General features: G+C 57.3%; 1 long non-coding RNA gene across 1 annotated transcript in view; it reads right to left on the bottom strand.

Annotated features, from left to right (window-relative positions):
• Window positions 1-4,347, bottom strand: part of LOC141577161 (uncharacterized) — a 24,285-nt gene extending 19,938 nt beyond the window's left edge. The window contains exon 1 of the long non-coding RNA XR_012505821.1: window positions 4,191-4,347. This is a non-coding gene — a long non-coding RNA (uncharacterized LOC141577161). The remainder of the gene's footprint in view (window positions 1-4,190) is intronic.
• Window positions 4,348-13,448: the final 9,101 nt, after the last annotated feature.

Raw genomic sequence — 13,448 nt, forward strand, 5'->3', positions numbered from 1 at the left:
ACCCAAGGCGCGCCGACTGGCCCTCTCCTCGGCACCCTCACGGGGGGCCCAACGGCCACCCTCGCCCGACACCGCAGGGCCTCAGGACGGCCCACCGCAAGGCTCTCCCGCCGCACGGGCCGGCGCTGCCCCGCCCCGCCCCGACGCGCACCCAAACAAACGTTCGCGCCGTGCCGAAGCACCCCACCTCCCCCCGTCGGGTCCGACGACGCTTCACCCGGGGCCGCCTCCAGGGGAGGGACAGCACCCCACAACGCGGTGAGGCCACGTTCTGGTCCCAGGACGGGGGGGGTCGGCGGGGGAAAGGCTCGGCGCGGGCGGCCATCGGTCCTGGCAGGGCAGGGGAGGGCCGGCGGCGGCGACGAGGAGGGGCCGCTCGCGCGCAAGAGCGACGGCCGGCAGGGGTCGTGGGTGCGGGCGGGCACCCACCCAGGGAAGGGGAAATCTCGAGACACGACCGGGCCGCCGGGGAAACCACCGCGGGATCCCACCACCCCCACACGTGGGGGCGGCCCCGCGACGCCCAGGACGCCGGCCGGCCTCAGCCAACCCTCAGCGGTTCCTCCCACACCCCGGCCCCGCTCGCCGCCGGGACTCGCGCGCAGCAGGCTAAACACCCCCATTCCAGAGGGTAGCCCCTTCCACTCGCTCACTCGTCCGTCTGCGTCTCGTCTGTCCGTCCACCACCGCCACCCAGCTTCGTCTGGCTCGCCCCCAGGCCTCGCGGCCCGGGGAAACGCTGCCGAGCGAGGCGGCCCGACCCGTGGCCCACGCACCGCCACCGGTGGCTGCGTCTCGGGACCGGAACAGGTGGGGTGGCTCCTCGCGGCGCGGAGACTGGTGGGGGGGGCCCAAGTCGGGGTGGACCGCCTTCCCCCTCCCCCCACGGCACGCGCCGGGGAGGCCAAGCCCGCGCACACGCACGCGCGCGCTCGCACGGCCCCGCGCCAGACGCCGGGCCCGGCCCGGCGGAACCCTCCCCCCGACTCGGAGGGGGGAGGCGCGGGCCACAGCAGGCCAAGAACAGCACTCGGCCCCACCGCGGGGCCAGCGCAGCCCACACGCCAAAGCGACGGGGCCCTGCCCACACGCCGCGGCAGTCGCTCCCCGTGGAGAGTGACTGCACGCTCTGGATGGAGGAGCGGCGGCTGGGGGGTCCGGTGCCCCCAAGGCTCCCCTCTCAGATCGCTAGAGAAGGCTTTCTCACCGAGGGCGCATCGCCCCCCACCCAGCGTGCCCCGTTCAGGCCTACGGAAGCCCTCCGACGTGTACGCCAGCGCTCGGCTGGGCAGGAGGGGTCTGCGGTAGGGGTAAGCAGCGGGCCAAGAAGCGAGCGCTCGCGGTCGGGACCGGGGAGAACCCGTGCGTGCCACCTCGCGAGGAGACGCACCCAAGACCGCGTGGGGACGGGACAGACGCCCGCCCCCCACCGGCACATCACCCGGCCCCACCACGATCGCTCCCACGCCCGGGCGCGAACCCCGCTGAGGGGGACCCACCCGGCGTGCGCCCGGCCACGTCAGTCCCCCCCCCGGTACAGGGTGAGGACTGACGTTCAGGAGGCGGCCCCGGCCCCACCGAGGGTGGGGAGCGGCCACGCCTCGCTTACCGTCTCGACCCCTCCCCCACGCCTCAAGAGAGGCGCTCGGGAGACACGACCACCGCAGGGGTTACCCGAGAGGACTCGCTGGGGACGGGAAGCGATGCCGCCGCTCGGCCTCGGGCACCTGAGGGACAACCTGGAGCGCTCCAGGGGCACCGCAGAGGACCAAGGCGAGACACGCTCACACCCCGACGAGGGGGTACGTGGCGTGGCGGCGGGGCAGCCCTCCCCCGCCGCGGGGGAGGGCCGCTCGCGAGACAGGACGCCGAGCAGGCGAGGAGGCGAGAGTGTCTGCCGCGTCACAAGACCCCGGCCCCGCCGACACCACAAGGCACGGGAGACCGAGGTCGGGCCGGAGTCCGCACCCCTGCCTTCCCCCCGCCACCCACGGGCGGCAGAGGAGAGGCGAGGGGCCCGCAGGCAGAACGAGAAGAGAAGCCACGTTCGCCATGAACGTCCCCGTCCCTCGTCTGGCGCGGCTTAGGCCCGGCCCGGGGGAGCATGACTTCACCACATCGATCAGGTGAGTGAGTGAGCGAGCGAGCGAGCGAGCCAGCCATGTGGGGCAGGGAGGCCCCAGAGGGGAGGGCCCGGCGAGGACAACCACCAGAGGGGCCTGCTTCAGCCTCGCCAGGCGCCACCCACTCCTCAGTCCTCTCCGAGGAGAGCGGCCAACGACCCCAGGCGGGGAATGCCTGACACGCGGCACGGAGCCTACGGGGGTGGGGTCGTGCCGGCCACCACCGGGTGCCTGCGGCGGGGAGCGCACGGGGTAAAAGACCCACGCCGCCACCTCACCCCACCGCCCTCGGGCCACCAGAGACCGGAGGTGGCACCACGGGCCACGTCAGCCGGACGCACACACGAGAGCCGGCGCGCAGGCCCGGGCGGGCGGCTCAAGTGTCAGAAGCGGAGTCGGCTACCAGGCCAGGGCTCACGCAGAGAGAAGCCCAGAGCCCCGCACGCGTCCGGAGACCCAACACTCGGTGACAGACACCGAGGAAGACCGTGTCAGCACCTATCTGCTGGCAGAAAATGCCCAACACGACAGGAAAAATGACAGCGCCCAGAAACGGGGCGGGTCCACGATTTGCAGGGGGGGACCCCGGGACCTCGGTCCGGCCACCTGCCCCCAGCCCTACCCCCATAAATGGCAGCCCCGAAGCTCTCGGGGGCCATCTGATCGACCGGGGTGGGGGGGTTGGTAGGGGGAGGGGAGAGGGGAGGGGGATTAGGAGGAGGCTTAGGAGGAGAAGTGGGAATGGGAATGGGAATGGGAAGGGGAAGGGACGAGAGGGAGACGGGATCAGGCCGGGGACGCCCTGCCCTTTTCTCGCCCGCGTGGCCGGGGACTCGGGGAGATGCCACAGAGGCGCCTCCGACGAGAGGGCCCCCCACGAGGGACCGCTCCCGAGCACCGGGCCCCGGGCCGGGGAAAGCCTGCCTCCCCCACATCCCTCGCAGGACGCCCCCGTGCCGGTCCCCGAGTCCGGATGAAGTCTCGGTCCCTCCAACGCCACCGGAACCCACGCGGGCAGGCTTAAGGGGCGGGGGGCACCCCCCCTCCCAGGCCTCCCGCGCCAACAGGGGCCGGCCCAGCCACGTCTCCGGATCCATCGGGACTCAGAAAACATTTCATCCAAGGAGGCGCCTCCGACGACCGGGAACCCCAGCGCGCCCGTCCCCGGCCTCACCGCACTGGGCCCGGGCCGCTCCTCGCCTCACGAGCAGTCGTCCAAGGGACGCAGACGAGGGCCTGACCACCTAGCCGCCGGCGGCCCGGGCGCGGGACACTCTCTCCCTTTCCCCCGCGGCGGCAAGGCGCAGGCCGTGTCCGATCGGCTCGGGTCGGTCTCCGCGGCTGGAGGGGCACAGGCGGATGCTGGTCGACCAGGCCAGGCCACACGGCTTCCCCCGGCACACGAGATCCCGGGAGCGCGGCGACAGTCACCCCCTCATCATCCTGCGAGTCCAATCTGCGCCGAGAGCAGGACGCGCCCGCGGCTCAGCGCCACGGGGACTGTCACCGCCGGTGTCGCCAGCCTCCCCGAAGTCTGCCTCGGGCCCCGCCGCCGAGCCCCATCCCTTGCCGAGGTCGCCGACGCTCGGGAGAAGAGGGACAATCTCAGAGCGGCAGCCAGATGGCGCCCGACAACCGTCGCCAACGTCCCCGGAACCGATCCCGACCGCCGCCGGCCGCCCAAACGCCCGAGCTCGTCCCGGACTGAGGCGCCGGGCGGCCCCGTGGCGTCCGCCTCGGAGCCCGCTCACCCTCGTCACGGCACGGCACGGCACGACACGAGGCGACACGACGCGACGCGGCGCGACGCGACCCCGGCAACAGATCAGGGCGGGGAGGACGGAGGGAGCCGGGGTTTGGCAAGACACGGCCGGCCGGGCGGCTGCCGCGAAGGGGACGCGCTCCCCACGCGATTCCCCGGGCGGGGGAGATCACACGGACACGCCGGCGGGGCCGGGGCCGACGCCGCGGGTGGCCCAGAGCGACCAGGACGAGATCCCGGGTTCCCGGGTGGGAGGTTGGGAAGGGGAGGAGGGGAAGAGGGAGGGAAGGCGGGGGCTGGCAAACCGAAAGCAGGCGAGCGCTCAGAGAACAACGCAGGAATCGGCTTTGGAGTCCGTCCTCTCGAATGCGGGAGGTCTTTCGAAAGCAGACAGGCAAAGCCCAGAAGCTAGAAAAGAAAGGATGAAGACCGCGAACCCCATCGAAGCGGAAAGAAAAATCGATCTCGGCACAGATCGCGACAAAGCCCAAAGACAACAAACGGGCGCCTGGGGAAAACGCACTCGCGGTCGGTCGTGAGAACACGGACGTCAGCACGGCTGACCACAACCGCAGGAAGGAGGAGGGAAAACAAAAAAATGCGGGCGGGGGTTCGGGGGGGCGAGTCGATAGCCACCCGCTCGGTAAATCGAGGTTCAGTGCATCTACACAGAGCAACACTGTGCATGCGCATCCGCGTGTCTGGGTGTGCGTGTGTGTGTCGGTGCGTGTGTTTGACACAGTCAACGTGGACAAGGAAACTGTAGCCCCATCCGAAAAAAAAAAAAGAAAGAAAAGAAAGAAAGAAAAGAAAGAAAGGAAAGAAAGAAAGGAAAGAAAAAGAAAGGAAGAAAGGAAGGAAGGAAGGAAGGAAGGAAGGAAGGAAGGAAGGAAGGAAGGATGGAAGGAAGGAAGGGAGGAAGGAAGGAAGAAAGGAAGGAAGGAAGGAAGGAAGGAAGGAAGTAAAGAAAAGAAAGAAAAGAAAAAAAAGAAAGAAAGAAAGAAAGAAAGAAAGAAAGAAAGAAAGAAAGAAAGAGAAAGAAAGAAAGAAAGAAAGAAAGAAAGAAAGAAAGAAAGAAAAAGAAAGAAAGAAAGAAAGGAAAGAAAGAAAGGAAAGAAAGAAAGGAAAGGAAGAAAGGAAGAAAGGAAGAAAGAAAGGAAGAAAGAAAGGAAGAAAGGAAGAAAGAAAGAAAGAAAGAAAGAAAGAAAGAAAGAAAGAAAGAAAGAAAGAAAACATGAAAACAAACGACAAAACCCACCACCAAAGGGAAATCAAGTTGTAGAACTACTCTGGGGTTTAAAAACAAAAACAAAAACACCGTAGAAAAAGCACAACCGCAGCCCATCAGGGGTTCCTCTCCTCAACAGCCCAAGAACTCGGTCAACTCCACCTCCTAGAAGCCAGAAAACCAGGGATGAAACACGTGCAGGAGACCCAAACGGACGTTTTCAGTTTAAAAGGAAAAAAAAAAAATTATTTTTTTCCTCCCCCAAATGGGGGAGGGGGCGAGGGGGAGGATGGAGCGTAGAACTCAGCGGCAGAGTGCCTGCCCAGCACGCGCGAGGTCCAGGGTTCGATCTTCAGGACTTCCGTTCAAGTCAATAAGGAAGTCGGTAAGTCAGGCAATCACTAAGTCAGGCAACAAACCAGCAAAAGAAACGAATTACCTCCCCTCCCCGAATAAACAAACAACCACCGAAAGCAACAACAGCAGCAAGAACCAAAAAAAAAAAGGCCTAAATAAATAAATAAATGTAAGTAAGTAAATAAATAAATAAGTAAACAAACGAACACAATTTAAAAAAGGGGAAAACGCACGCATTTCCGTTTCTAAGAGATATCCGGACAGGCCCAGTACCTGGAATCACGACAGCAAGTTCCAAAAACAAGCAGAAAGTGCCTGCTCCTGACGGAACACGTGATAGAGATCACCGTTCGAGATGGGGCCGGGTGGGCGGGCTGGCGGGCGGACACAGAGCTCTCGACTCATACCTGACAGACTCCGCTCTCCGACGGAAGACAGAAGGCAACACGGAACAGGGGTTGGTGGTGGGGGCGAGGGGGAGAGGGCGAAACGGAGGTGGAGGAAAGCCATTAGGGAAAACAGGACAGAAGTCCCTCAAAACATTCCACAGAAAACTCCTGGAAGACCCGGCAGTTCCACTACGGGCCCGCGGATGGACGAATGGACAGTGCCACGTGGTCTGGAGAGACCTACACCTAGAGGGGATGATGTTAACTAAGTGACTTAAGTTCGAGAGGGATGTTGTCACTTCGAGGCAGAATCCCCAAGACAATACGCAGGAACACATGCAAGGAAGCTGAAACAGGCTCATGGATACCAAGAAGGAACAATGAGTGCAATGGGTGAGGGAGAGGAAAAAGTACAAGCTTCCAGTTAACTCCAATTAATAAATACACAAATTACGGGAGGTCATGGACAGCAGGGCGAGTAGAGTCAATCCATACTATTGTCATGACGCTGTCCGGTGACTGATCCGTAACCAGACTCATCACGGTGATCATCGTGGAACATGGAAGAATCCCGAATCGCTATGTTGGACACGTGAAAACGGACATCCCCTTGTCAGGTCAATTATGAGAGACAGTAGGAGAGAGAGACACAGAGAGAGAGAGAGAGAGAGAGGGAAAATTCTCACTGTCTTACCGGAAAAAAAAAAAAAAAAAAAAGAGTTCAGTGAGATAAAGAGTGGATGTAGGTGAGGGCAATAGGTGGAGGAGATGAAAACCACGACGGCGACACATGTGCGGCATCCCACACGGTGGCAGTGCAGTGTGATCCTATGCATGCTCAGCCGTCTCCTAGCCACCTCCAAGTTGACATCCAGGGTCATCCTTTTAGGTTTCGTGGCTGCACTTTCGTCTGTCTCGGGCAATACTCTCCCTTGATTTTCCATGGGGGAAGGGAGGTGGGGTGGCCGGGCGGGCCACACCACGACACACCGCGTCGCGCGTGACCTGGAAAACAGATACACACCCGCCCACCACCCACGGGCTCCGAAATCGGTCACTGGTCACGACGCACACTTCGTCGGTCCCTTACGGAGCGATGGCGGACCAAACAGGCAGCGGCCAACTTTGTCGTGCACACAATGACGGTTCGTCCCTCGTGGAAACAAACTGATGACGAGACAGCGTGGTCAGGGGGCGGGTGTCCTTTCAGGAAGACAGAGTCATTGAAAGTCCCGCACACGGGAACTGTGCCAAGGGAGATCTCCATCACCCTACCCAACCCTGATCCAAATTCTCGTTCGGGCAGCTAAGGGTCAAGGTCAAAGTTTCTTTCTTCCCGGGGCAGGGGTCCTTTTGGGCCTCGATGGTTGTTCAACTGGAGAGATCACCCTTGGGCTGCATATACACTTCGGGGTGGTCCACAGGGTTCCACGACAGTCCCGCCACCAGGCAGGTGGTTCCACCTGATGAAACCGGTCTGGTCTTTCGTTCCAGGAAGACAAAGGTCCGTGGCTGAAGCCAACGAGAAACCCAGGGTGTGAGTCCGGAGCGCCACCAGTCAGGAAGATGTCTAGGCGTCGGGCTCGAAGAGGCTCGGGTGGCCTGAAAAACGCATGCGGGTTCAGGTCCACTTTCTGAGTGGCCTCCACAGCAACGGGCAGGAGGAGGGTCTCGAGAGGGGACACGGCAGTGACCTCTCTCCAGCGGATGTCCAGCTGCTCAGCCCGGCTCGGCGGGGCTTCAGGGAAAGGGCGGCTTTGGTTCTCGAGGATGCCAAGTCCAAAGCGGGAGAACCATGGGCAACGGGAGTCGGAAGAGCGTTGGCCAACCATCGGAGAAAACTCGAAGCACGCGTGACGTGGCCCAGCGTATCAGTGGAAGGCGGGGCGGGGCGGGGAGGGGGAGGGTGGCGGGAAGCACGCAAAGATGATGACACAGAACCGCATTCTCATCTCTATCACGCTGTACGAGAGTTTCCACTGAGAAATGCTCCCCTTCCCCTGGTCTCTCCAAGGACGCGCATTTCTACCAAAAAATCACCCCCATTCAGACTTGTCGGCTGGCCAGATCAGCATACTTCCACGAAATTCGGCCTGAAGAGGGACAGACGTCCACGAAGCATAGCCATCGCCCCTAGAGGCTCTCGGACACCCGCTCTGCTGGAACGTTTCCTAAGGACGGCAGACGAAGACGGTCTCCACATGCTTTCCAGGAGACGTTCCTCAGAACGAGACCGTGACTGTTCCGAAGCCCGAATCGGTCACAGCAATTGTTCACGAGGAAGTCACGGTGAACCATCTGGGACACCAGTCTTTCCCAACCGGTCCACGTAGGGACACGATTTGGTCCTAGCCAGAAACAGACACTTTCTCCTCACAGCATCCTTTTATTTTCATTTAAATTAATTTATTTTATTTTATTTTATTTTATTTTATTTTATTCTGTTTCATTTTGTTTTGTTGTATTGTATTGTATTGTATTGTATTGTATTGTATTGTATTGTATTGTATTGTATTGTATTGTATTGTATGTTTACATATGTACGTATGTAAGTAAGTATGTATGTATTCCGGTCTGTCTGTCTGTCTGTAGGTCCATCCATCCTCCGAAGGTATACCAGTCATGTCGGCCAACACACTGACAGATCTCGAGTCTTTTCTGTCAGAAAGATATTAAAGCACGTCCCCTTCGACTCATGGAGCCAGGAACGAACGCTTCCGTATCTCATCTTCTTTGGAAACGATCTAAACATTCCAGGGACGTTGCCAGATGCTTCAGTTGCAAGGGACCAAAAACTACGTGGAGGAGGCACCAATTTTTCAGAGATGGACCGCCTCCCCCACACACACACACACTACCCCCTCGGACTGCTTGGGGTGTGAACACTTCCTGAGACTTGAGACCGAGCCAACCATCGCTCCCAGACTCTTTTTTTTTTTTTTTTTTCCTGGCTGACACGTTTTATGACAGAGATAACCCACAGGAACTTAATGGATTCGGGGTAAACCTAGGGAGGCGAAAAGTTTCACCTCGAATGCTGCTCGTCACAATCAAGACATGGCTCTTTTCACGAGACCGATCCCTTGACATTTGCTTTTCTGGATGAAAGGATCTGTCCTAGATCAGATCATGTCAACCTGAAGGAAAACATTTGGGTTCCTTCCTGTTCGCATTCCCTGCCTGCATGTTCCCTTGAAAACCAGTTCCATAGAGCTCTTTCATGAATGAACTCTGGCAAGTGTATGTGGAGGAAGAAACATGCCAGGCCTACAAGCCGGGGACATACACAAGTGCCTACATGCATACATGCATACATGGGACCGGGCCCTTTCCAGATCCTTGGACGGCAGTACCATAGAAATGAGGATGGCTTCCACAAGACTCTCAGGCAAGCCAAGCTCTTTTGCGAAAGCGATAGCTTGTGCACAAAGGAGAAGGTGGCATGAGGGGAGAGGGAGGGGGAGTGCCAGCTCCCTGAGCAGCAGGGGCCATGCTTTTCTACCTAAAGGAAGGGCTTTGTCTCAGGATCACTGATCACTTCCATAAATCATCCGATATCTTGGATCGGCCGCAGGCGGCTCCAGGGTGAAGAGCCATCGCCCCAGGCTCTGTGGGGAATAGAGAAGACTTCCGTGAGGGGAAAGAAACGCATGAGAATTTTCTGCAAGAAAGCTCAGGAACAGATAATGTAAACACGGAGAGTTGAGCTTCCTGTCTCGTGACAACTAGGTCTACTGGGTCATGTCACAGAGAGCAAGCGAATCCTTTATTCCCCTGAGCCTTTTTCTTTTTCTTTCTCTATCTTTCTTTGTTCTTTGTTCCCTTTAGAGTGTGTGTGTGTGTGTGTGTGTGTGTGTGTGTGTGTGTGTGTGTGTGTCTGTGTCTGTGTGTGTGTGTGTGTCTGTGTGTGTGTCTGTGTGTGTCTCTGAAACTCAGGTACTGCCCTGTCTCATACAGACGAGACCAGCAGATCGACATGACCAGAGATTTTGTAGCTTTCATTTAAAAACTGTAGGTCACTCACGAGTCGGGTAGGACGGGTGCTGTGTCCAGCGCAGCTCGGGACCGTGTCTGAGGACGGGCGACGCAAGAATTAAGAAACAAAGAGACCAAGTAAAGAGCGAAAATGGGACCAGGGGACTCAAGGTCTCGTGGATCTAGAGTGCCAAAAGCCTGGTCGACATCCTGTTTATTGGGAGTATACGGCTCAGGGAAAAAAAAAAAAGAAATGCGATCAAAGAGGTGGGGCTTTAGATATTTCATGCCAGAAGCACGAAGTTCTGCTTGCTGGCTAACTGATTCATTTCAGGCCTATCCCTTCCAGGAACAATCACCCTCCTCGGGGGATGCAAAATTTCTAAGTGTATCCTGTGATTGCCTCTGGGACATCTCGAGATAGCAAATATTTCCCCGGGGTTAAACCACATGCTTTCCTGCCAGAACCAAGTTCTGTTAATGGATGATCTGGCTTCCCATGACCGTCCATTGTTTTACCCTAAGGAAATATCTGCCATCTGTTGCGCCCTCACGGTCAATCTCAGGATTGCCCCTCACACAATTTCTTGAGCATCATACATGTTATAGGTCATCGACTGTGTAAAACATGAAAACAAAGCAGGCGTGTGCATTTTTAAGCAAGTAAGTGTGAATGTAAGATTTTACGCTCATGGAAATGCTGGTGCAGCTTGGTTTCTAGTTGCTGGTTCTCCAGCAGCTTGTTTCCCAGCAGACGCGTAGGACACTAGAGAACCCACTCACTCAGAAAGAACCGATGGGACGGGTAAGGTTTTTCGGCTCGGAGGGTGAAAGCTTTTAAACTCTGTGTGGAAAAAAGACGTTTCAGGTGTATATTTCTCCTTAAGAAGGCTGCGAATTAGAGTTTCGACGAGGGAGACCACGCAGCAGTGTGTACGTTTAAAAAGGCCTCCGCGTGCCCCTCCCCACCCTTTTTTGTTTGTTTGTTTCTTCCATTCGGTTTCAGGTTCTACCTGATTCAGCCCCCTGGCCTCAGTCTCAGGCCACTGTGGGCTATGCAGACAGACGTTTCTGACGTTGTCGAGATGGACAAGATAAGGAGGGTTCCCCCCAGAGAACTGGGCCGCTGCTTCTATGAGATCAAAAAGCTGACCTACTCATCCAGTTCTATGTTTAGAAATTTGCTCCTTTCTGGGAAAGCGTAGAGCTCTGCGGTAGAGTGCGTGCTCAGCATGCACAAGGCCTTGGGCTCAGTCCCCAGTACCACCACTGAAAACGTATAATAAATCTAAATAATTAATTGAAACGTAGATAAAGACACCTAATGACCCGTCCCCCCTCCAAAAAGATAAAAACTTCTTGTTAAAAAATTTTTTTTTATTTTATTTTTTTATTTTTTTAGTTAAAAAGGCAGGAGGAGGACGAGGACGAGGACGAGGACGAGGACGAGGAGGACGAGGATGAGGAGGAGAAATTAGCTTCTTTCCAACAAGGAGATTTCCAGGTCAAATGGAGAGCCAAATATTTCTATGTTCTAAAACTTCAGCTTTCCACGTATCCTGGCGTCAAAACGTCGGCACGGGTAAAGATTGTTCATCATTCTGTGACTATGCACTTCCTGCATTTTGGAGTGTTCATCTGTCCTTTCTCTTAGGAATAGATGATCATCAGAAATAGCAGTTCTGTTGATTAAACCCCCTTTTAACATATCGTTGTTTCCTGGTCACTAAAGTTACCTAATAATCACTTCACAGTCTATGGAAGTCAAATCATTGTGCTGTACACCCGAAACTGATAGAGGGCTGTATGTCAAACCTATGTCAATAAAACTGAAAAAAGAAAAGAAGAAGAAGAAAAGAAAAGTCTGCTTGCTCGGGGCATCCGGTAAAGGCCCTCTTTCTGAGCGCACAAGTCAACCTCGGGCCGATTCACCCTGTCCCTGAAGAAGGGCAAAAATCCTCCACTCTATCTCCCGTTAGGTCCTGGACACTAGCCAGAGTTCCTCCTCCCTCAACCCCCACCCCGTTCCTGCGTCACACTGTGTGGGCTCAGGCACACAACCTATCGCTTTCCTTTAGCGTGTGGAATGAATATCGCCCGAAGGGAATTTCCTTTGTTGTCGTTTAAATAAACTGACGTGTTAATAAGTGCTCTGGAGGGACACATTCCCTTTGACCTGATCAGCCATAGTGACATCCCATGACCCAGGAGTGTACAATATCATGGATTGGAAAGGATCTTAGAATTCAGAAATCATGGTGACGTGGGTCTGATGACCTAGCTGGCTCCATACAAACCAAGAGATGAAGGTGCCCAACATTTTCACTCGATGCTGCCTAAGTTCTTGACAGTCACTTTAAAAAAGGAAAAGGAAAATTTGCATGGCACGCTTAGTTTTGAGAATGCTATCTGACTGCATGGTGGAACGCAAGGAAAAGCCGTGACGCTCGCCCACGGTATCGAGAGAAACGCAGAACCGTGTTTCTGGTAGCTTTCTTCACCGCTGCGCAAAGGCGGGAGCAACCGCTACCTCACGCAGAGGAGGAGAGGACGGGTTTCTCGGCCCCGTCACGCAATGCCAGGCAGAAGAAGCCTTCTCCGATGAGACAGAAGCGTGTCAAAGCGCATCCCTGCGTCGAAGGCTTCGGTTTCCCGGGGAAGGGGGTCGAGCCGAGGGACCCAGGCCCCCACGTCAGTCAGTCTTTCACTGGATTCACTGGCCTCGCTGTTACTCCTCAGCGATGGCCCCTCAGATTGCTCTCGTGTGTCTTTACCTTCTGGCTTTAGGAAGGACTTTAAACTTCGGCTGAGGGGCGGGACACCCAGAAGGGTTCTTTCAGTTCACCCCATCTTAGGTATTGCCATATCCAACACGTTGGTTTTCATCCCATCGTGGACCTACCTACCGGAGAGTTTCGCTGCTTAAAAGTCCCCTGTGCTCCACCTATTCATCAACAACCCCCCGCCACAACACACACACACCCACACCCACACCCACACCCACACCCACACACCCACACACACACACACCCACACAGACAACCTTCACCACCACCACCCCCGACCCCACTCATCTTTTCACCCTCTCTGGGGCTTTTGCCCTTTTGAGAATGAATGTCATCTAGAGCCGGTACCCTACAGGATGCCACCTTTTCAGATTGGCTTCTTTCAGGGAGTCAGGGGCACGCAGAAACGGCCCCGCCTGTCTCCCACAGGTCTCTCGGCTCCACGGGTCCCTGGTTTCCTTTTTAGAGCCAAATCACATGCTGTGGCACGGACCTAGCCCGGGCGACGTGTCCCTTCACCTCTTGAAGGACGCGTCTGTCCCGGTCGCCTCCACGGTTCCGGCAGTGATGAAGCAAGCCCCTCCACACCCCCACCCCCACCCCGCCCACCGTCCAGGTCCGTCCGCGTTCAGGTTTCCGCGTGGACGGAGCCCCGAGGGCTAGGCCTCAGGGTGAGAGTGGTATGGCGGGTGGCAGGTGGCGCACTGAAGGGTCCCAAATCCGGAGGATGCCGGCAAGGAAGGTCGCCAGGTCAAAACCTTCCTTCCCTCCCTCCGTCTCCTTAGGGTGGATGGCTGGGCCCGTGAATTCAGAGAGGACACGAGACAC

The sequence above is a fragment of the Camelus bactrianus genome, chromosome 3, assembly GCF_048773025.1.
Source record: "Camelus bactrianus isolate YW-2024 breed Bactrian camel chromosome 3, ASM4877302v1, whole genome shotgun sequence".
Classification (NCBI taxonomy): domain Eukaryota; kingdom Metazoa; phylum Chordata; class Mammalia; order Artiodactyla; family Camelidae; genus Camelus; species Camelus bactrianus.